We start from the raw sequence: 25,508 nt of genomic DNA on the forward strand, positions 1-25,508 counted from the left end.
GCAAGGGTCCACATTTGTCTTCATTAATATTTTTCTCTTCACATATCTATAGAAGCTTTTGCAGTCAGTTTTTAATGTTCCCTGCATGCTTACTCTCATATTCTTTTTCCCCCCTCCTAATTAGACTCTTAGTCCTCCTCTGCTGAATTCTAAATTTCTCCCAGTCCTCAGGTTTACTGGTTTTTCTGGCCAATTTATATGCCTCTTCCTTGGATTTAACACTGTCCCTAATTTCCCTTGTTAGCCGCGGTTGAGCCACCTTTCCAGTTTTATTTTTACGCCAGACAGGAATGTACAATAGTTGTAATTCATCCATATGATCTTTAAATGTCTGCCATTTCCTATCCACCATCAACCCTTTAAGTATCATTCGCCAGTTTATCCTAGACAAATCACGTCTCATACCATTGAAGTTTCCTTTAAGTTCAGGACCCTCGTCTCTGAGTTAACTGTGTCGCTCTCCATCTTAATGAACAATTCTACAATATTATGATCACTTTTCCCCAAGGGGCCACGCACGACCAGATTGCTAATTAATCCTCTCTCGTTACACAAGACCCTGTCTCGGATGGCCTGCTCTCCAGTTGGTTCCTCGATATATTGGTCTAGAAAACCATCCCTTATACACTCCAGGAAATCCTCCTCCACAGTACTGCTACAAGTTTGGTTCGCCCAATCAATATCTAGTTTAAGGTCACCCCCATGACAACTGCTGTACCCTTATTGCACGCGTCCCTAATTTCCTGTTTGATGCCATCCCCAACCTCCCTACTACTGTTTGGTGGTCTGTACACAACCCCAACTAACATTTTCTACCCTTTATTTTTTCGCAGCTCGATCCATATAGATTCCATATTCTCCCAGATAATGTCCTTCCATACTATTGCATTAACCTCCTCTTTAACCATTAACACGACCCCACCTCCTTTTCCTTTATGGCTATCCTTCCTGAATATTGAATACCCCTGGATGTTGTGTTCCCAGCCTTGGTTACCCTGGAGCCATGTCTCAGTAATCCCAGTTACATCATATCTGTTAACAGATATCTGTGCAGTTAATTCGTCCACCTTATTACAATGCTCCTCGCTTTGAGACTCAGAGCCTTCAGGCTTGTTTTTTTTTAGCACTCTTGTCCTTTAAGAATTATCTTGTAATTTGGCCCTTTTTGATACAGAATGAAACCCACAGGAAATTACCAGAAATTGAAAGGTACAGGATAAAATCCACGCTCTCCATTCAGAAACTAACATACAGTGTAAAACCCCATCCACATACCAGAGATGGACTGCTACAGAGTCAAATCTACACTCCCATACCAGACACCCACTATATAAGAAAATAAGAGCATAAGAAATAGGGGCAGGAGTAGTCCATACGGCCCCTCGAGAGTGCTCCACCATTTAATACGATCATGGCTGATCCAATCATGGACTCAGGACCACTTCCCTGCCCACTCCCCATAACCTCTTATTCCCTGATCGATTAAGACACTGTCTATCTCTGTCTTAAATATATTCAATGTCCCAGCTTCCACAGCTCTCTGAGGCAGCGAATTCCACAGGTGTACAACCCTTAGAGAAGAAATTTCTCCTCACCTCAGTTTTAACTGGAGGGCCCTTATTCTAAGATTATGTCCCCTAGTTCTAGTCTCCCCAATCAGTGAAAACATCCTCTCTGCTACCACCTTGTCAAGCCCTCTCATTATCTTATACATTTTGATAAATCACCTCTCATTCGTTCTTCTGAATTCAATGAGTCGAGGCCCAACCTCCTCAACATTTTCTCATAAGTCAAACCCCTCATCTGCAGAATCAACCCAGTGGACCTTCTCTCAACTTCCTCCAAAGCAAGTATATCATTTCATAAATATGGAAACCAAAACTGCACTCAGCATTCCAGGTGTGGCCTCACCAATAACTTGTATAACTGTAGCAAGACTTCCCTGCTTTTATACTCCAACCCCTTTGCAATAAAGGCCAAGATTCAGTTGGCCTTCCTAATCACTTGCTGTACCTGCATACTAATCTTTTGTGTTTCATGCACAAGTACCCCCAGGTCCCGCTGTACTGCAGCACTTTGCAATATTTCTCCATTTAAATAATAACTTGTTCTTTGATTTTATTTCTGCCATAGTGCATGACCTCACACTTTCCAACATTCTGCTCCATCTGCCAAATTTTTGCTCACTCACTTAGCCTGTCTGTGTCCTTTTACAGATTATTTGTGTCCTCCTCACACATTTCTTTTCCTCCCCTCTTTGTATTGCCAGCAAACCTGGCTACATTACTGTCGGTTCCGTCTTCCAAGTCGTTAATATAGATTGTAAATAGTTGGTGTCCCAGCACTGATCCCTGTGGCACCCCACTAGTTACTGGTTGCCAACCCAAGAATGAACCATTTAATTCAACTCTCTGTTTTCTGTTAGTTAGCCAACATCCCCCAGCCCCGTGAACTTTTATCTTGTGCAGTAACCTTTTATGTGGCACCTTGTCAAATGCCTTCTGGCATTCCAAATACACCACACCCACTTTATCCACCCTGTTCATTACATGGTCAAAGAATTCCAGCAAATTTGTCGAACTTAACTTCCCCTTAATAAATCCATGCTGACTCTGCCTGACCGAGTTATGCTTTTCCAAATGTCGTGCTACTGCTTCTTTAAGAATGAACTCTTCAACATTTTCGCAACCACAGATGTAATGCTAACTGGTCTATAGTTTCCTGCTTTTTGTCTGCCACCTTTTTAACCAAGTGTGGCTCTCAGTCCCCAGGCAACGCCGAGTGCGGCTCTCGGTCCCCAGGCAACGCCGATTGCGGGCTCGGTCCCCGGGCCGTGCCGAGTGCGGCTCTCGGTCCGCGGGCAGCGCCGAGTGCGGCACTCTGGTCCTGGGCAACGGCGAGTGCGGCTCTCGGGCGATGAGTCAGAGCTGCCGGGCCCGGCATCAGCAACCCCCGATGGCAGCACCTCCCCCACACCAGGACAACAACAAGTTGCATTTATATAGCAGGCCCAGCAATTCCCAGCCGTTCAGTATCAGGGTGGGAGCTGGATGTGGAAGTCGCTCCCTGGCCTCCTGTGTGGGTCTGTTTGTTGCATCAGTTTGAGCTGGATGGAGCGAGGGGAGAAGCTGCTGGTTTCACCCCCAGTAATTCTGGGCCCAGTGGGACCAACAATTTCCCATTTGGGCCTGTCGAGGGAGGTGGGTTCCCTTCCCTGAAGGACAGCAGTGACCCAGATGTGTTTTTATGACAATCCGGCAGCTTTCATGGTCACTTTTTTCTAGTGCCAGCCCCATAAATGAACAGACTCATATAGCTCAATTTCACTACCTGCCTATGTGTTTTTGTGGGTACTATCTCACACTCATTTTCCTGTTTGAAATTCACTTTACAGGATGTTAAAAGGGGAGGATTTGTAGATAGGAAGCTCAAACAAAACATCACCTCAAGATCTGATAGAGTCACTCGCTACTTCGGGACTGGAATATCATCACCTTTTGACCATGGAAGCAGAAGGCACCGTTCACAGTGGGGAGAAACGGTACACGTGCTCTGTGTGTGGACAAGGCTTCAGCCGATCGTCCAAACTGGAGAGACACAAGTGCAGTCACACTGGGGAGAAACCGTGTAAATGTGGGGATTGTGGGAAACGTTTCAACTACCCGCCCCAGCTGGAAATACATCGCCGAGTTCACACTGGGGAGAGGCCATTCACCTGCTCCGACTGTGGGATGGGATTCACTACATCTTCCTACCTGCTGACACACCAGCGAGTTCACACTAGGGAGAGACCGTTCACATGCTGCAAATGTGGGAAGGGATTCACTCAGTTATCCCACCTGCTTACACACCAGCGAGTTCACACTAGGGAGAGACCGTTCACCTGCCCCGCTAGTGGGAAGGGATTCACTCTATCATCCCACCTACTGACACACCAGCGAGTTCACACTAGGGAGAGACCGTTCACCTGCCCCGCTAGTGGGAAGGGATTCACTCTATCATCCCACCTACTGACACACCAGCGAGTTCACAATGGGGAGAGACCGTTCACCTGCTCAGAGTGTGGGAAGGGATTCACTCGATCATCGCACCTGCTGACACACCAGCGAGTTCACACTGGGGAGAGACCGATCACCTGCTCCGAGTGTGGAAGGAAATCACTTCATCATCCGACCTGCGGACACACCAGCGAGTTCACACTGGGGAGAGGCCATTCACCTGCTCCGACTGTGGGAAGGGATTCACTGTATCATCCAGCCTGTGGACACACCAGCGAGTTCACACAGGGAAGAGATCTTTTAAATGTTCAGTCTGTGAGAAGAGTTTGAAAGGAAAACAGCACCTGCTGATACATCAGCGAGTATACACTGGGCAGAGGCCTTTTAAATGTTCTGACTGTGAGAAGAGTTTTAAAAGCAAAGAGCATCTGCTGATACACCTGCGAGTTCACACTGGGGAGAGGCCGTTCACCTGTTCCGAGTGTGGGAAGGGATTTACTCTATCATACCACCTGCAGACACACCAGCGAGTTCACACTGGGGAGAGGCCGTTCACCTGCTCCGAGTGTGGGAAGGGATTTACTCTATCATACCACCTGCAGAGACATCAGCGAGTTCACACTGGGGAGAGGCGGTTCACCTGCTCCGACTGTGGGAAGGGATTCACTACATCATCCCACCTGCTGAGACACCAGCGAGTTCACGAGAGGCCGTTCACCTGTTCTGAATGTGGGAAGGGATTCACGCAGTTATCCAACTTGCTGACACATAGCGAATTCACACTGGGGAGAGACTGTTCACCTGCTCTGAGTGTGGGAAGGGATTCATTCGGTCATCCCACCTGCTGACACACCAGCGAGTTCACAAGTGACTGCAGGGGTTGGATTCTGCTGTTATTGCTGCTGTTAATCACATCCCGTGTTCATTCTGACAGTTGGGGTTTGTAATTCCTGTAACGCTGATGGTAATAACTCCTGTAACTGGACTGGAGTTTAATATTTGGGATACAGACACATAAATTAGTGTTGCTTTCAACACATTGCTGTTAATTGTTGTCTTTCCCACATGAGTGTTTAGCACCACCTGGCTGGAGCTGAGAAAGGACAATCTGTGGCGAGGATCTTACAGGGGGAACATAACTTCAGCCTGGACACAGTCCTTCAGGGCCATACAGAGATCACCTCATTCTTCTGAACTCCAATGTATATAGGCCCAACCTACTCAACCTATCGTCATAAGTCAAACTCCACATCTCTGGAATCAACTCCGGAATCTGCAGCAGACATGAGCAAGGACCTGAGGCTTATTAAATGACACATATTTCATTACAGACATGGTTACACTGGGAGAACTGTTCAGTTACAACATAAGAACATAATAAATAGGAGCAGGAGTAGGCCATTTGGCCCCTCGGGCCTGCTCCGCCATTTAATAAGATCATGGCTGATATGATCATGGATTCAGTTCCACTTCCCTGCCCGCTCCCCAAAATCCTTTACTCCCTTAATCGCTCAAAAATCTGTCTATCTCCACCTTAAATATATTCAAAGACCCAGCCTCCACAGCTCTCCTGGGCAGAGAATTCCACAGATTTACAACCCTCAGAGAAGAAATTCCTCGTCACAGTTTTAAATGAGCGGCCCCTTATTCTAAGACTATGTCCCCTAGTTTTAGTTACCCGTATAAATGGAAATATCCTCTCTGCATCCACCTTGTCGAGCCCCGTCATTATCTTATGTTTCGATAAAATCACCTCTCATTCTTCTGAACTCCAATGTGTTTAGGCCCAATCTACTCAACCTATCTTCATAAGTCAATCCTCTCATCTCCGGAATCAACCGAGTGAACCTTCACTGAACAGCCTCCAATGCAGGTAAATCCTTTCGTAAATATGGAGACCAAAATACGAAGTCCATTACAGGCAAAATGCCAATCAACCAGCAGCACACTGGCACCTTAACAGTGTCTCATTGGCCTACAGGCTTTTCTTAAATAGATTTGCTGAGTGGATATAAACTTAAACCAGGTTTACAGGCGTGATGCTCTATTCACATATTGAAGGTAGAAGAGTTGCTGTGGGGCACATGGTAAGTCCAGTAGCTGAAAGTGATTAACAGACTGGGTTTTGTGTTTACTGATCCCAGGCGTGTTACCAATACCAGCAAAATTGAAGCCCATGGAATAACGGGGAGAGTGGCAGCATGGATATGAAAGTGGCTAAGTGACACAGAGTAGTGGTGAACGGCTGTTTTTCAGACTGGATGAAGTGATGTTCCCCAGGGGTCGGTAGTAGGGCCACTGCTTTTCCTGATCTATATTAATTACTTCGACTTGGGTGTACAGGGCACAATTTCCAAATTTGCAGATGACACAAAACTTGGAAGTACAGTGAACAGTGAGGAGGATGGTGATAGACTTCAGAAAGACATAGACACGCTGGTGGAATGGGCGGAAATTTGGCAGATGAAACTTAACGAAGAAAAGTTCAAAAGTGATACATTTTGGTAGGAAGAAAGAATAGAGGAAATATAAACTAAAGGGTACAATTGGAAAGGGATGCGTGAACAGACAGACCCAGGAGTGTATGTGCACCATTTGCTGAAGATGGCAGCGCTGGTTGAGAAAGCAGTTACAAAGACTTAGCGGATCCTAGGCTTCATGAATAGAGGTATAGAGTACAGAAGTGTGGATGTTAGGATGAACCTTCATAACTTACTGGTTCGGCCTCAACTGGAGTATTTTGTCCAATTCTGGGTCACCATCATCATCATAGAAACAAGGAAACATAGAAAATAGATGCAGGAGTAGGCCATTCGGCCCCTTGACCATTCAATAAGATCATGGCTGATCATGCAACTTCAGCACCACATTCCTGCTTTCTCTCCATACCCCTTGATCCGTTTCGCTATAAAGGCCACATTTAACTCCCTTTTGAATATAATCTAACGAATTGACCTCAACAACTTTCTGTGGAAGAGAATTCCACATGTTCACAACTCTCTGAGTGAAGAAGTTTTGCCTCATCCCGGTCCTAAATGTCCTACCCCTTTTCCTTAGACTGTGACCCCTGGATCCGGACTTCCTCAACATCGGTAACATTCTTCCTGCATCTAATCTGTCCAATTCCATCAGAATTTTACATGTTTCTCTATCATTCTTCTAAATTCCAGTGAATATAAGCCTAGTCAATCCAGTCTCTCCTCATATGTAAGTCCTGCCATCTCGGAAATCAGTCTGGTTAACCTTCGCTGCATTGCCTCAATAGCAAGAATGACCTTCCTCATATTAGGAGACCAAAACTGTACACAATATTCAAGGTGTGGCCTCTCCAGGGCCCTGTACAACAGCAGCAAGACCTCCCTGCTCCGATACTCAAGTCCTCTCACTATAAAGGCCAACATGCAATTTTGACTTCTTCACCGCTTGCTGTACCTGCATACCAACTTTCAGTGACTTATGTACCATGACACCCAGGTCTCGTTGCACCTCTCCTTTGCTTGATCTGTCACCATTCAGATAATATTCTGCCTCCCTGTTTTTGCCACCAAAGTGGATAATCTCACATTTATCCACATTACACTGCATCCTCCATGCATTTGGCCACTCACCAAACCTGTCCAAGTCACCCTGCAGCCTCTTAGCATCCTCCTCACAGCACACACTGCGACCCAGCTTAGTGTCATCAACAAACTTGGAAATATTACATTCAATTCCTTCGTCCAAATCATTAATGTATATTGTAAATAAATGGGGTCCCAGCACTAAACTTTGTGGCACCCCACTAGTCACTGCCTGCCATTCTGAAAAGGACCCGTTTAGTCCTACTCTTTGCTTCCTGTCTGCCTAATAGTTCTCTATCCACGTCAATACATTACCCCCAATACCATGTGCTTTAATTTTGCACACTAATCGCTTGTGTGGGACCTTGTCAAAAGCCTTTTGAAAGACCAAATACACCACATCCACTGGTTCTCCCTTGTCCACTCTACTCGTTACATCCTCAAAAACTTCTAGAAGGTTTGTCATGCTTGATTTCCATGCTGACTTGGACCGATCCTGTCACTGCTTTCCAAATGCGCTGCTATTAAGTCTTTTATAATTGATTCCAACATTTTCCCCACTGCCGCTGTCAGGCTAATCGGTCCAAAATTACCGGCTTTCTCTCCCACCTTTTTTAAAAAGTGGGGTTACATTCGCTACACTCCAATCCATAGGAACTGATTCCGAGTCTATAGAATGTTGAAAAATGACCACTAGTACATCCACTATTTCTAGAGCCACTTCCTTAAGTACTCTGACATGCACACTATCAGGCCCTGGGGATTTATCAGCCTTCAATCCCACCAATTTCCCTCACTCAATTCCCAGACTAATAAGGATTTCCTTCAGTTCCTCCTTCTTGCTAGACCCTAGGTCCCATAGTATTTCCTGAAGGTTATTTGTGTCTTCCTTAGTGAAGAAAGAACCGAAGTATTTGTTCAATTGGTCTGCCATTTCATTGATCTCCATTATAAATTCACCTGATTCTGGCTGCGAGGGACCTATAGAAGCGTTTGCAATCCGTTTTTATGTACTCTGCAAGCTTACTCTCATACACGATTTTCCCCCTCCTAATTAAGCCCTTTGTCCTCCTCTACTGAATTCTAAATTTCTCCCAGTCCTCAGGTTTGCTGCTTTTTCTGGCCACTTTATATGCCTCTTCCTTGGATTTAACACTATCCCTAATTTGCCTTGTTCATGACAGTTGAACCAACTTCACCGTTTTATTTTTACGCCAGACAGAGATGTACAATTGTTGAAATTCATCCAGGCGATCATTTAATGCCTACCATTGCTTATCTACCGTCAACCCTTTAAGTATCATTTTCCAGTCTATCCTAGCCAATTCACGTCTCATACCATCGAAGTTACCTTTCTTTAAGTTCGGGACCCTAGTCTCTGAATTAACTGTGTCACTCTCCATCTTAATGAAGAATTCTACCATATTATGGTCATTCTTGCCCAAGGGGCCTCGCATAACAAGATTGCTCATATTTCTCTCTCATTACACAAGACCCAGTCTAGAATGGCCGGCTCTCTAGTGCATTCGTCGACATGTTGGTCCAGAAAACCATCCCTTATACACTCCAAAAAATCCACCGTGTTGCAACAAGTTTGGTTAGCCCAATCTATATGTAGATTAAAGTCACTCATGATAACTGCTGTACCTTTATTGCACACATCCCTAATTTCTTGGTTGATGCCATCCCCAACCTCACTACTACAGTGGTGGTCTATGCACAAATCCCAATTGCGTTTTCTGCACTTTGGTGTTCCGCAGCTCTACCCATACAGTTTCAACGTCCAAGCTAATGTCCTTCCTTACTGTTGCATTAGTCCCCTCTTTAACCAGCAACGGTACCCCACCTCCTGTTCCTTTCTGTCTATCCTTCCTGAATATTGATTAACCCTGGATGTTGAGCTCACAGTCTTGGTCGCCTTCGAGCTGTGTCTCAGTAATCCCATTTGCAATATATCCGTTAACAGCTATCTGCGCAGTAAATTGATCTACCTTTTTATGAATGTTCCTCGCATTGAGACACAGAGCCTTCAGGCTTGATTTTTTAACACTCTTTTTCCTTTTAGAATTATGTTCTAATGTGGCCTTTTATGATTTTTACCTTTGATTTATCTGGCCAACTTCTTTCCTTATCTCCTTTTTACCTTTTGCTTCTGTCCCCATTTTTCTTCCATCTGTCTCCCTTAATAGATTCCCATCCCCCTGCCATATTAGTTTAAAACCTCCCCAATAGCACGAGCAAACATTCCCCTTAGGACATTGGTTCCAGTCCTGCCCAGGTGCAGAATGTCTGGTTTGTACTGGTCCTACTTCCCCCAGAACCGGTTCCAATGTACCAGGAAAAATTGAACCCCTCCCTCTTGTACCATTCCTCAAGCCACGTATTCTTCTTAACTTTCCTGCTATTTCTACTCTGACTAACACGTGGCACTTGTAGCAATCCTGAGATTACTACCTTTGAGGTCCTACTTTTTAATTTAACTCCTAGCTCCCTAAATTCATCTTGTAGGACCTCATCCCATTCTTTAGCTTTATCGTTGGTACCTATATGCACCACGACAACTGGCTGTTCTCCCTCCCCCTCCAAAATGCCCTGAAGCCGCTCTGAGACATCCTTGACCCTTGCACCAAGGAGGCAATATACCATCCTGGAGTCTCGGTTGCAGCCGCAGAAACGCCAATCTCTTCCCCTTACAATTGAATCCCCTACCACTATAGCTCTCCCACTCTTTTTCCTGCCCTCCTGTGCAGCACAGCCACCCATGGTGCCATGAACTTGGCTGCTGCTGCACTCCCCTGATGAGCCATCGTCCCCAACCGGAGCCAATACGGTATATCTGTTTTGGAGGGAGATTACCACAGGGGACCCCTGCACTTCCTTCCTTCCATTGCTCTGCCTGATGGTCACCCATTCCCTATCTGCCTGAGTAACCTTTACCTGCGGTGTGACCAACTCACTAAACATGCTATTCATGACATCCTCAGCATCGCGGATGCTCCAGAGTGAATCCATTTGCAGCTTCAGTGCTGCAATGCGTTCTGTCAGGAGCTGAAGCTGGATACTCTTCCTGCACACATAGTAGTTAGGGACACTGGAAACGTCCACATAGAACAGGAGGAGCATGACACAGGTCTGGGCTCTCCTGCTGTGACTTAACCTCTGAATTAATTTAATTTGACAAAAATGACAAGGTTTCTTACTGCTATAGGATATAAAAAGCAAAAGAAAGATTAAATACTCACCAGTCAACCAGCCAATCACTTACCCGCTTGACTGTGACGTCACACTTCGATTTCTTTTTGCTTCTTTGTTTACCTTCTGCCGCTGCACCAGCTAACTTCCTCCGATCCGCCACCGCTCCCACTCGCTGCCACCACCCTTTATTCTCCTGCACCGCCCGCTCTCGCGATGCTGGCCTCCTCCGATCTACCACTGCTCCCACTCGCTGCATCCGCCCTTTGTCCTCCTGCATTCCTCGCTCTTGCGATGCTGGCCTCCTCCGATTCGCCACCGCTCCCACTCGCTGCCACCGCCCTTTATCCTCCTGCGCCGCCTGCTCTTGTGATGTTGACCTCCTCAGATCTACCGCTGCTCCCACTCGCTACCACCATCATTTTTCCTCCTGTGCCGCTCGCTCTCGCGATGCTGGCCTCCTCATCATAGGCAGTCCCTCAGAATCGATAAAGACTTGCTTCTACTCTAAAAATGAGTCCTTAGGTAGCTGAACACTCCAATATGAGAGCCACAGACCCTGTCACAGGTGGGACAGACCGTCATTGAGGGAAATGATGTGTGGGACTGGTTTGCCGCACACTCCTTCCACTGCCTGCGCTTGATATCTGCATGCTCTCGGCGGTGAGACTCGAGGTGCTCAGCTCCCTCCCGGATACACTTCCTCCACTTAGGGCAGTCTTTGGCCAGGGACTCCCAGGTGTCGGTGGGGATTTTGCACTTTATCGGGGAGGCTTTGTGAGTGTCCTTGTAACGTTTCCTCTGCCCACCTTTGGCTCATTTGTCGAGAAGGAGTTCCGAGCAGACCACTTGCTTTGGGAGTCTCGTATCTGGCAAACAATGTATCCTTCCCAGCAGAGCTGATCAAGTCTGGTCTTTGCTTCAAAGCTGGGTATGTTGGCCTGGTCAACGACGCTAATGTTGGCGCGTCTGTCCTCCCAGGGGATTTGTAGGATCTTGTGAAGACATTGATAAAAATGGATTCTTTTCCCTCAATCTGGTTCAGCGAAATTACTGTCGAATACCGTTTCTGCCTTAAACAAAGCAAGCTTTTATTTCAAAGCAAGTCTCGATCGGGGTCGGGGTCAGCCATGATCTTATTGAATGGTGGTGCAGGATCGATGGGCCAAATGCCCTACTCCTGCACCTATTTTCTCTGTGTCTATGAACCCAGCCAGATTCAGCACCTTTAGGGGAGCGGAACCAGTGAGTGTAGAACTGAACCCAGCCAGAGTCAGACCTTCAGGGGAGGGGAACCAGTGAGTGTAGAATTGAACCCAGCCAGAGTCAGCATCTTAATGAGAGGGGAACCAGTGAGTGTAGAACTGAACCCAGTCAGTCAGCACCTTCAGGGGAGGAGAGCGAGGGGAACCAGTGAGTGTAGAAATGAACCCAGCCAGAGTTGATGATGATAATTGGGAGCGGAGGACAAGCTGCCTTCAAACGTGCGATATGTTTGAATTTCAAGACAGGCAGAGTGAAGTGTATGGGGCGGGGATTTATTGCTTTGGGACGAACAAGGGAGCAAAAAATGTTCCATAGGATCTAGAATTGTCGGTTCTGAATTTCTGTGCTGTACTTGCAGTAATAATTATGTAGACTCCTTTTCCAGAGTATTCAATGAGCAGGATTTGCAGACGGGAAACTCAAACCAACCAACACGTCAAGATCTGACAGAATCACTCGACTCCTCACGATAAGAATATCATCGGTGTTGGAATGTGGAAGGAAAGAAGCTTGTCTGTTCTATCTGTGGGAACAGATTTCAAACATTAGTGATACTGGAAAACTACCGAGACACACACACCCGAGTGAGAGTGTTCCAGTTCACTGACTGTGGAACGAGCTTTAACCAGTTACACAGCCTGAAACAAACATTGCACCATTGACAGCAGGGAGAAAATGTACACGTGTTCTGTGTGTGGACCAGGCTTCAAGTGATCGTCCCACCTGGAGAGACACGAGGACATCCGCACCACTGAGAAACCGTGGGAATGTGGGGACTGTGGGAATGGATTCAATTACCCGTCCAATCTGGAAATTAATCGGCGCAGTCACACTAGGGAGAGGACGTTCACCTTCTCCAACTGTGGTAAGAGATTCACTACATCATCGATCCTCCTGAGACACCTGCGATTTCACACTGGGGAGAGGCCATTTACCTGCTCTGAATGTGAGAAGAGATTCACTGCTTCATCCGAGCTGCTGACACACCAGCGATTTCTCACTGGGGAGAGGCCGTTCACCTGCTCTGAATGTGGGAAGGGATTCACTACATCATCCGAGCTGGTGACACACCAGCGAGTTCACACTGGGGAGAGGCTGTTCACCTGCTCCGAGTGTGAGAAGGGATTCACTCAATCATTGACCCTGCTGACACACCAGCGAATTCACACAGGGGTGAGGCCGTATATCTGCTTCGAGTGTGGGAAGGGATTCACTACATCATCGATCCTGCTGAGACACCAGCGAATTCACACTGGGGAGAGGCCGTTCACCTGCTCTGTGTGTGTGAAGGGATTCACAGAGTTATCCAACCTGCTGACACACCAGCAAGTTCACACTGGGGAGAGGCCATTCATCTGCTCCGAGTGTGGGAAGGGATACACTTAATCATCCAGCCTGCTGAGACACCAGCGAGTTCACAACTGACTGCAGGTTTTGGATTCTGCTGCTGTCCCAGGCTGAATAGCGTCCATTCTGACAGTTGGGCTTTCTTTCTGCTGATACTGCTTGCCACTATAACTGGGCTAGAGTTTAATATTCGGGATATTTGACAAATTAATCAATGGAAAAATGGTCAGATAAAAATATTATGCTGATTATGTTTGCATCTATACATCACACTTTAAACAACATAAGAAATAGGAGCAGGAGTAGGCCATCGGCAACTCAAACCTACTCTGCCATTTAATAAGATCATGGCGGATCTGACCTCGGGCATAGCTCCACTTCCCCGCACACTCTCCATAAGCCTTCATGCCATTGTCGCTCAAAAATCTTTCTATCTCCACCTCAAATATATTCAATGACCCAGAGTCCACAGCTCTCTGCGGTAGAGAATCCAAAAATTTAAGACATTTCGAGAGAAGAAAATTCTCCTCATCACAGTTCTAAATCGGCTACCCCTTATTCTGAAACTATGCCCCTAGTTCTAGATTCCCCCACGAGTGGAAACATCGTCGCTGCATCTATCGTGTCGCGCCCCCTCAGCATCATATATTTCAATAAGTTAATCTCTTATTCTTCTAAACTCCAATGAGTATAGGGCCCAACCTGCTCAACCTATCTTCATAAGTCAACCCATTCATCTCAGAAATTAAACGAGTGAAGATTCTCTGAACTGTCTCCAATGCAAGTATATCCCGCCTTAAATAAGGAGATCAAAATTGCAAGCAGTGCTCCAGGTGTGGTCTCGCCAATACTCTGTACAATCATAGCAGGACTTCCCTGCTTTTACGCTCCATTTCCTTTGCAATAAAAGCCAACATTTATTTGCATTCATAATTATTTGCTATACTTGCATACTAACTTTTTGTGTTTCATGCACAAGGACCCCTAGATCCCTCTTTATTGCAGCATTTTGTAATATTTCTCCATTTCAATAATAAATTTGCAGCTCACCACAGTGCTGCTGCCCCAACCTTCAGCACCGCATCATTCGTTGCAACGATTCAAAATACTTCTGTGCTTGCTTTTTCAAAGTCAGCAGTAAATGACTAGATCTCTCTCAACAAATGGAACTAGAATTGCTGATCTACGCTGTAAATTTTTCTAATCATGGCTATCATTAGTCTTCCATGTACCTTTTTGCGCCACATCACCCTCGCTTATCACAGCACCGCTATTAATCAATGCATTGCCAGTGTGGAAACATTCAACATTGTAATCTTAGTAACTTGTGCAACACTGTAATTAGAGAATGCCTGGGCCATGGGCTTATCCTGAACATTAAGATATTCATTTGGCCTGGACCTTCCTGTATTGCACATTGACTCACTGTATGTCTATGTTTAAGTTTAGCAGGCGATGTCCCAGATCTGAATTCCCCAGCAGAGAATTCATGGATTGTTTGATCTAAAGAAGATTCAACATCAGTATCGTTAACTCTCTCCTTGTTTCACGACTCTTATCTCTCTTCAGCATCTCTTTGCTAAGGGCTGAACCTGTTGTAATTTCACCTTGGCTCGCATTCAGTGCGGCTCAGTTTGACTTCGACCCATGTCCCTTACACAACCCATCAGTGTCTTCAAAAGAACGGGGAATTTTAATCAAATTGTATATTCTGAAATTTGAATAAACACACCAGCATATTTCACTGTGTCTTCAAAACTGTGAGATGTAGCCTGGTGAGCTTTGCATCTTTATGAACATTTCAGCAGAACATTAAATAACATATGGAACTAGAATTACTGTTTAGCCAACATTTAACTGCAGTGTGAGAACAATCACAATTATCATTAGGCTTCCATGTACGTTCTGGCTCGGCATCACCCTAACAATCCGAGCTGCTCATAGCACGACACTTCATTGCCAGTGTGCAAAAATACACATTTTGAACTTAGCAACGTGTCAGAGACTGCCTGGGCCGTGGGCAATGATAACTTAACCTGAACGTTAAGATTTTCATTATCATTATACATTACATTAACACAACCTGAGCTCCGAGCACAGTTTGGGATCCATTGCCCCCAAGTGAGGCCTGAGTGGGCGGGGCAATTCCTCCCGGGGTTAGGTTTTCTTTCAAAAAAGTGTGAGAAAGTTTTGCTTCATTTGCTTTCCGATCGAAAAAGCTCAGTTGGGAGAGCGTTAGGCTGAAGTCCTAAAGTCCCTGGCAGGACCCACATCTTGGGTTTCAGCAATTTCTGGTTATTTTGTGTTCTCTTAAAATTTAAGGGGAGAGGCTGGTTTTATATGTGGACAATGCTTGAGGGACAGGCTGTTCAGCGGTTGTGCGATAATTTTCAAAATGAATTCTGTTGGATTCAGCGCTCTTTTTCTGTTACTTTCTATTTACACTCTACCCAGTTTTGTATATGAACAGTGAACAATGTGTACGCGTTCAATGTTTGTGCAGTAAATCTATCAGCCAGTGTGTACCGGAAATTCGTTACATGGTGTGGAATGTTAGCTCAGTTGGTTTGAGCATGGGGCTATTAACGCCAAGATAGCGGGTTTGGTCACTGTTGGAATGCTGTTCATAATTTATTCCGGTTTTTTATAACTTTTCATCCAATATTTATAATGAAACAAATCCATACAGAATCCCAAGGATTGCGAATTATTTGGAATACCTTACATTGCTTCTTTGCCGCTGTGGCGGTGAGGCACATGTTTCTGTTTATTTCTATTTCTTGGTCTGCTGATAAACGATGAACTGGCGGCCTGTTCCCGTTCATGGTCATAAGCAGGAACGGTTAGACAGAACGCTTCTGTCCCCCAGAGATGGGCAAATGGCTTCAGTTCAGGACAAATGCATCAAATGAAATGTTCACCCAGCACCGAGAGTGAACAAACCCCAGAGAAAAGGACAGGCAGAAATAGATTTCAGTGAATGCCTACCCGCACTTAATACCGTGGTTGTGCGGACATGTCTTTCATTGTCTCAATAAAAATGCCATTTGCTACAAACAGTTTTACGTGGCATGAATGTGATGTGAATTTAGAAGGAGCAAGGAGGAAAGAGCGTTGGTCTGTATTGTATGTAGTCACTCTTTTAATGATTCCACGAGGCAGGAGTATGGTACTTAAACTGTGAAGACTGTATTCGTTTATTGCAGCTCATAGAGTGAGGACACCAAGAGGTGAGTTCCCTTTTATACTGGGTTACCTGCAGTGTGCAGGTGACCCTTAGGTCTCCAGCAGCAGCACCCTCTGGTGTACAGGTAAGGTCTGTCCAGGGTGAAGGTGGTGACGTGATCAGTCATAGGCTGTGGGAGATTTTGGTGATGGTTGTGTGGGTGCCAGGTATGATCGCTGTGCATGAGGCTGGCCTCATATATTCAGTGTTACAGTACATCATAACATTGTAGGCATGCATACATAACAATACTCCCCACTAAGCATTTTTCAAGTCCTTATTGCCATGGCCTGTGGACGTGATCAGTAGTGGGCTGTGGGAGCTTTTGGTGAGGGCTGTGTTGGTGCCAGATGTGATTCCTGTGCATGAAGCTGGCCTCATACATTTCCCCCCTCACGCACAGACCATGTGGGTGTCACTTTTGTGGGATCTCTCAGTGGGGCTGCCAGTGCAGCAGTGGGTAGGGTACATACTCGGTAGAGTGGGTAATTGTGTGGTGGTGGGCAGGGATAAGCAGCAAGGGTGCATGTTGTGCGGACTGTAATGCATTAATGCAGGCTGAGCGGCCCGCAGCCTGCAAGTACCATCGGAGTAGGCCGGGGAGCGGAAGGAGCAGCGTGGCGGCCTGGCCCAGCAGTCTGCACGGCCGTCGGCCTGAGAGCACCATCGGAGCAGGCCAGGGAGTGGAAATAGCAGCGTGGAGACCTGGCCCAGTAGGCTGAGTGGCCCTCGGCCTGAGAGCACCAGCGGACCAGGCCGGGGAGTGGAAGGAGCAGTGTGGAGGCCTGGCCCAGCAGGCTGAGTGCAGGGTGACGTCACCAATGTCCAGGTCGTTGATTGGAGCATTGGCAGTTACTGCAGGACCGGCGAGGTCGGGGCGAAGGAGCGGAGAGAGATTGCAGTGGGACATGATCGGGGCCCAGGAGAGGCACGAGTTTAGGGCCCAGAAGAGGCGAGGGCCCAGGGGCAGCACGGGCTAGTCCACACTGTTATTTGTGTGCGCACTAGGTCCGTGCAGCAGAGCTGGTCTCCAGTTAGTCTTCGTTATCCCTTGCCACTGTGCGAAGACCTACATCTGTCAAGCCCGTGTGGTGACTTTTGTGCAAGGGCCACCACACGTTAAAAAAAATCCACGCACAGGCATCGTCCACATTTCAATGTTTAGTTCGAATCTGGAATTTTAGGTGCTTTAATGAAACACCTGTGAACTTTTTAACGTGGAAGCAAGTCATCCTGGATTCGAGGGACTGGCGATGATGATAGATAGTGATGGTGGTGGTCATTCCAGGGTCTGGCAGGAAAGGTGGAGGGTACTGGCCTCTCGCTCCTGGTGTTGGCCCTGCTGGCCAGGGGGTGTAGGGCCGATCTGGGGCAGGTTGCCAGTATTGATGGCTGTGCTGCCCATTGACCGCTGTCCCTGTCCCTGCAGTGGGTCTGTACCCACTGTGTGTGTGTGTGAGCCCTTCCTGGGGCAACACATTTGTCCCAAAAGTACAGGCTACATGGTCAGGTAGCCCGCTGGACCTGGGGTTCTCCCACTGGGGGATTCCTCTGGCATAAACATTGTCCCTGTTGAACCCGGTGTCCTTTAACAGTATACTTCTTGTACACATGACACATTGGCTCCAATCATACAGAGTCCAATCTACACTGCTTTCTCTCTTTACATTGTCACTTACAGCATTTACATCAATTTCTTGTATCTTGGTCTCTCCATACATGGTTGCATTTGGCATTTTTAAATTTCTATCATCATCAATAAACTTTACAAACTTGTTCTCAACATCACTTACACAAGCATTCATTACATTTTCCCATCAGTTACTCCAGCATCATAATTCAACGTTACATTTTCATACCTGCATTTGATAACTGCATTTTTAACTTTAAAGTCCTTGTCATCTTTACAGTGGAACTGTCCATTTAAATTATTTCGGTTACCGGTCTCCTTTAAGGGGGCCTTCCAATTCACTTCGCCGCTCGTTGCCACGTGTCGCTCCTCCAATGCTGCCCCTCGTGGTCTGATCGTGGCCATTTAGATTTTAGGTTCTTCGAGTCGTAGTGCGGCCGCCATCTTCTCGCTCTCCTCCAGTTAGGCTGTGGTGATCGCTCCTTCTCAGGTACAGCCACAGACGCCGGGAATCCACTTTTCCCAACGATTTGCTTCGCTTGGAGTTCTGCCACGGCCCGGAAGGTGAAGTCTGGATGTTTGGTTCTGGTGATCTCGCCATGGTGTTGTGAAGTTGTCGCCACGCAGTAGAGCTGGACGGCAGGATTTCTAGGTGCAGCCATGGATCCAAGTTCTGGACTGAATGGGATGTGGATTGCTGGAGCCCGGAGGCCGTCATCACTTCGACTGACTTGGACCTGCTTCATCCAACTTCTTCCCAGCAGTGTTGGACCATCGATGGCAGTAATCCACAGGGGGTCACATCGCCATGGGAGACCTGGACATCCCCGCTGCCAGTGACTGTGGTTTGCCTTTGGTGTAGCTGAGCAGCTTCGCTTGGACAGGAGACAGTTTTGTTCGTTTGGCGGGATTGATCCAAAGTTTTTCAAAGGTCGGCTGGCTCATCAAAGATTGGCTCGCCCCTGTTTCGATCTCCATCGAAACTGGAACTCCTATCATGTCTACTTCCATCTTCCATGGGGAAGTATCAGTGGATGATATATAAATTCCATACTCTTCTTCTAGGTGTTGAGCAGCTTCACCTTCATCTATGTCGGAGCCCAGGTGATCAGACAATTCTTCAGCGACGTGCTTTGACTAAAAGTTGGCAGGGCTCGTCCGGGATATCTCGTATTTCAATCATGAAAATCCTTAAGCGGTAATCATACCCCTAGACCAACGAGCCGCCAAACAGTGAGTAACATAGCTCTCAGATTCTGACGGTAGTTTACTATTCGGACCATCGTGCCTGTGCTGACTCTCAGAGACCGATCTAATGAGTCCCCCTCTCCATTGTCCTGCTAATGATTTCCCTTTGATGAATATATTATTAAGTTGAGACATTACATAACCAAAGTGATGCATCCTTGTCAGTAAAAGGTGAATTTGGCAATGCGGTTCAATGTGATTGACAAAAAACCAGATGGGTCAATTTTTAACACAATAACGACGAGGGTGGGAGCACCCTCGGTCAGCAGTCCATCGCCTGAATCTGTCGGCCATCTCGTCTCCTATTTATAGCAATGCCAGACATCCATCCCCTACTTTTTGCATCCAAACAGAAATAATGTGCAAGGAAGTCGACTTTACTGCCTGTTTTGCCCGTGCAACCACATCGGCAGTGAAGAAAATGTGCCATTATCTTCTTAAAGCAAACAGCCTTCCTTTACATCAGGTGAGTGACTGTACGAGATGGTTGGTTTTGAGCAGAATCAAAACAAAGAATATAAAATTTCACGCGGCGAGTTAATTGACCGCGGCAGGACTCGATGCTGCAATTTTCTGATAACATCGTGGTTATAATCGAAGTCAGATGCCTTATCCATTAGGCAACGCGGCCCCTGCATTGCCGCAAAATTGGTTGTTTTTAATCTTGAGAGCAAATTTGGGACAAGGGTTATTTCAAGGAATGGATGTAGAAAACATGAGCATATTTCGAGTAATGAATAGATGCGCTGCGATATGGATGTGCACGGACACAGGCAACGTCAATGTAGCTTGAAACACAACAGTTTAACAATTCGGTCATCGCAGCTGAAATCACACTCCTTTTAAAACTATACAGGATGATCCGGATTAGGAGAAAATACGTCATAACGGGGCAAATTATGAACCGGAACTGACACCCATCCCGTTTAAGCAGACGCCGAATGATCCTGAACAGCAAGCACATCCCTATTAGTAAGTAGTATAATGACGCTTGACTGACACAGATCGCATTTAAAAAAATAAAATGTGATTTCTATCATTCTTGAAGGCAATTGTGCCGCGCGTGAGTGAGAGTGGGGCACAGGACCAGTCGTGGCTGGGACAGTTGTTGAAGCCACAGGTGAACGAAGGGAGGATGGAGGGAGGGAATTAAAACCAACCCAGACAAAAAGACAATTTAAAATATCTATATATTTATCATAATAAGAAAATAAATAATTTTACAATTTTATTGCAAAAAATTGAATTTGATTTGATTAAAAAAATAAATACTTGTTTCTTAATCTATACATTTTTGATTGAACGAAGGCTGTGTGACTGGATGAATTTCACTGGAAATCAGGTGGTGCAGTCAGTAAATACCCAAACACAGTAAGCCCATGGTGGATGACAAGCCACGATGGAAGATGTGGGCAACAAAGGCCATCTTTTAAAGTCGCGAGTGACTTTCTGTTGGATTTGACAGCAGTTGCGTGTGCTGTGAAAGAGGTCAATAGAGCCCAGTGCAGGCAGAACAGAAAAAGTACATTTATTGTCAAAGTTAAAAAGTAGGGTATGTAAATAAATATAAGTTTATATTAATAATTATATATATATATATTTATATAAACAACTTCAGTCAATCAGTCAGTCAGTCATGTCTTGTCTTGTCTTGATTTGATTTGTATTTGAAAATAAGGGGGAAGGAGGTCATCATGTCACACAGCCCAGACACAAGGTCTCGATAAAATCGCAATGTTTCTAACTTATGTAATTTGCCTTCTTTCAATGTGGAGTTGCAAAATCCCAGAGCAGATTCTTCTCCTCTCAGGCAGTCATCCAATGCATGTTGAATCAAATCAGTGTGGCTTCAAGTTACATGTAATGCCTTTTTTCTCCCATGACATGAAATGCACTGTAAGATCGCGCAGCACGATTGCACGCACTCTCTCGCTAACACAAACACACAAACAAACTAAAATTCCTGCACCCTCCAAAGGCAGTTTGTGAAATTTTAAATTTTAAATCCGGGACAGACAGCACATCCCTTTTAAACAGACACAGAATGAAACGGGACTGATAGCACACCCATTTTAGAGAGACAGAGAATGACCCCGGTGATCAGCGCATCACCATAAAAGGGATACGGAAACAGATTGAACAAAAACAGCGAATTCTATAAAACTCAGCAGGTCGTGCAGATTCTGTGGATGAAGATCCCGGGTTCACGTTCAGTCATATGATCATTCCGATATTTTCGGCAAAACGTAAAGTTTACAGATTGTTTCAACAAAAATAGCGCCTGGAAAAAAATAGACAGCGAGGAAGGACAAAAGGGAATGTCTGTGATACAGTGGAACTTAGGAGTGATTGAATAATAAATGATACAATGCGAAAAGGCAAAGTGGGTGGTAAGTGGGCAACAAAGTAACAATCGATGGCCCAGAGGAGGTGTTAGTGGGAACAGCAGAACCATTACCAGATAATGGGAGCGGTGCTTATGATACGATACGTTGAACCTAATCGTGAGGCCAGAACACTATAACATACCTAGAATATAGGGTGTGAACGCCTTTTAAACAGACAAGGCAGCTTGGCTACCCCGGATTGATTTCCTGTCCGCTTTGAATTCGGCAGCCAAGGGACTACCTCAAAAGCTAGCTTCTCACATCTTTTCTGCGCGAGAGAAACAGGACGCACTCATATTCAGGGCAGAGTCTGTTTCACGTTGAAGTGGAGATTGACGCCGAATGTATGATTATCCCAATGGAGGTGAGCTCATGCGTGCAGAAAGGAAGATATATTGATCAAGTTTTGGCCGGAAACAAACACGGGTTTAGGTTGTCCAATGAGACACAGGGCCGAGTACATCTGAGATGCTTCAACTTTACTCAGTTAGGTGAGTTTCACTTTGCTCCTGGGAACATAGAAACATAGAAACATAGAAAATAGGTGCAGGAGCAGGCCATTCAGCCCTTCTAGCCTGCACCGCCATTCAATGAGTTCATGGCTGAACATGAAACTTCAGTACCCCCTTCCTGCTTTCTCGCCATAACCCTTGATCCCCCGAGTAGTAAGGACTTCATCTAACTCCCTTTTGAATATGTTTAGTGAATTGGCCTCAACTACTTTCTGTGGTAGAGAATTCCACAGGTTCACCACTCTCTGGGTGAAGAAGTTTCTCCTCATCTCGGTCCTAAATGGCTTACCCCTTATCCTCAGACTGTGACCCCTGGTTCTGGACTTCCCCAACATTGGGAACATTCTTTCTGCATCTAACCTGTCTAAACCCGTCAGAATTTTAAACGTTTCTATGAGGTCCCCTCTCATTCTTCTGAACTCCAGTGAATACAATCCCAATTGATCCAATCTTTCTTGATAGGTCAGTCCCGCCATCCCGGGAATCAGTCTGGTGAACCTTCGCTGCACTCCCTCAATAGCAAGAATGTCCTTCCTCAAGTTAGGAGACCAAAACTGTACACAATACTCCAGGTGTGGCCTCACCAAGGCCCTGTACAACTGTAGCAACACCTCCCTGCCCCTGTATTCAAATCCCCTCGCTATGAAGGCCAACATGCCATTTGCTTTCTTAACCGCCTGCTGTACCTGCATGCCAACCTTCAATGACTGATGTACCATGACACCCAGGTCTCGTTGCACCTTCCCTTTTCCTAATCTGTCACCATTCAGATAATAGTCTGTCTCTCTGTTTTTACCACCAAAGTGGATAACCTCACATTTATCCACATTATACTTCATCTGCCATGCATTTGCCCACTCACCTAACCTATCCAAGTCACTCTGCAGCCTAATAGCATCCTCCTCGCAGCTCACACTGCCACCCAACTTAGTATCATCCGCAAATTTGGAGATACTGCATTTAATCCCCTCGTCTAAATCATTAATGTACAATGTAAACAGCTGGGGCCCCAGCACAGAACCTTGCGGCACTCCACTAGTCACTGCCTGCCATTCTGAAAAGTACCCGTTTACTCCTACTCTTTGCTTCCTGTCTGACAACCAGTTCTCAATCCACGTCAGCACACTACCCCCAATCCCATGTGCTTTAACTTTGCACATTAATCTCTTGTGTGGGACCTTGTCGAAAGCCTTCTGAAAGTCCAAATATACCACATCAACTGGTTCTCCCTTGTCCACTTTACTGGAAACATCCTCAAAAAATTCCAGAAGATTTGTCAAGCATGATTTCCCTTTCACAAATCCATGCTGACTTGGACCTATCATGTCACCATTTTCCAGATGCACTGCTATGACATCCTTAATAATTGATTCCATCACTTTACCCACTACTGAGGTCAGGCTGACCGGTCTATAATTCCCTGTTTTCTCTCTCCCTCCTTTTTTAAAAAGTGGGGTTACATTGGCTACCCTCCACTCCATAGGAACTGATCCAGAGTCAATGGAATGTTGGAAAATGACTGTCAATGCATCCGCTATTTCCAAGGCCACCTCCTTAAGTACTCTAGGATGCAGTCCATCAGGCCCTGGGGATTTATCGGCCTTCAATCCCATCAATTTCCCCAACACAATTTCCCGACTAATAAAGATTTCCCTCAGTTCCTCTTCCTTACTAGACCCTCTGACCCCTTTATATCCGGAAGGTTGTTTGTATCCTCCTTAGTGAATACCGAACCAAAGTACTTGTTCAATTGATCCGCCATTTCTTTGTTCCCCGTTATGACTTCCCCTGATTCTGACTGCAGGGGACCTACGTTTGTCTTCACCAACCTTTTTCTCTTTACATACCTATAGAAACTTTTGCAATCCGCCTTAATGTTCCCTGCAAGCTTCTTCTCGTACTCCATTTTCCCTGTCCTAACCAAACCCTTTGTCCTCCTCTGCTGAGTTCTAAATTTCTCCCAGTCCCCAGGTTCGCTGCTATTTCTGGCCAATTTGTATGCCACTTCCTTGGCTTTAATACTATCCCTGATTTGGTCGGTGTGGGTACAACGGAGCGAAATCATACGTTTGAATTTGAAATATGTCTGTTTTGTCACATGTCGACCGGCTGAGAGGCGGTTCTTTGACTAAAAGTTGGCAGGGCTCGTCACCGATTTGGACCCGGGACCACTCGCATTTTAAACATGAAAATCTCTCAGCGAGAATCATACTCCTGGACCAACGACCGCCAAGAGTAAATCGAGTAGCTTTCAGAGTCTGACCGTAGTTTACTATTCGTCCCATCGTGCCTGTGCTGACTCTCAGAGACCTATATAATGAGTCCCCCTCTCCATAGTACTGTTATGTCTGGAGGTGTCGTTGGAAATAGCGGATGCATTGACAGTCATTTTCCAACATTCCATAGACTCTGGACCCATTCCTATGGAGTGGAGGGTCGCCAATGTAACCGCACCTTTTAAAAAAGGTGGGAGAGAGAAAACAGGGAATTATAGACGGGTCAGCCTGACATCGGTAGTGGGTAAAATGATGGAATCAATTAATAAGTATGTCATTGCAGCGCATTTGTAAAGAGGTGACATAATAGGTCCAAGTGGGCTTCGATTTGTGAAAGGGAAGTCATGTTTGACATAGCTTCTGGAATTTTTTGAGGATGTTTCCAGTAGAGTGGATGAGGGAGAACCAGTTGATGTGCTGTATTTGGACTTTCAGAAGGCTTTCGACAAATTCCCATACAAGAGATTAATGTGCAAAATTAAAGCACATGGGATTGGGTGTAGTGTGCTGACGTGAATTGAGAACTGGTTGGCAGAGAGGAAGCAAAGAGTAGGAGTAAATGGCTACTTTTTGGAATGGCAGTCAGTGACTAGTGGGGTACCACAATGTTCTGTGCTGGGGCCCCAGCTGCTTACATTATACATTAATGCTTTAGACGACGGCATTAAATGTAGTATCTCCAAATTTGTGGATGACACTAAGTTGGGTGGCAGTGTGAGCTGGGAGGAAGATGTTATGAGGCTGCAGAGTGACTTGGATAGGTTTGGTGAGTGGGAAATTGCATGGCAGATGAAGTATAATGTGGATAAATGTGAAGTTATCCACTTTGGAGGTAAAAACAGAGAGACAGACTATTGCCTAAATGG

At 45.8% G+C, this 25,508-nt stretch overlaps 1 pseudogene; it reads left to right on the plus strand.

Moving 5' to 3' along the window:
* Window positions 1-3,488: 3,488 nt before the first annotated feature.
* The window catches only part of LOC139239975 (zinc finger protein 850-like), a 187,961-nt pseudogene continuing 165,941 nt past the window's right edge, over window positions 3,489-25,508 (plus strand).

The sequence above is a fragment of the Pristiophorus japonicus genome, chromosome 29 (assembly GCF_044704955.1).
Source record: "Pristiophorus japonicus isolate sPriJap1 chromosome 29, sPriJap1.hap1, whole genome shotgun sequence".
NCBI lineage: Eukaryota > Metazoa > Chordata > Chondrichthyes > Pristiophoridae > Pristiophorus > Pristiophorus japonicus.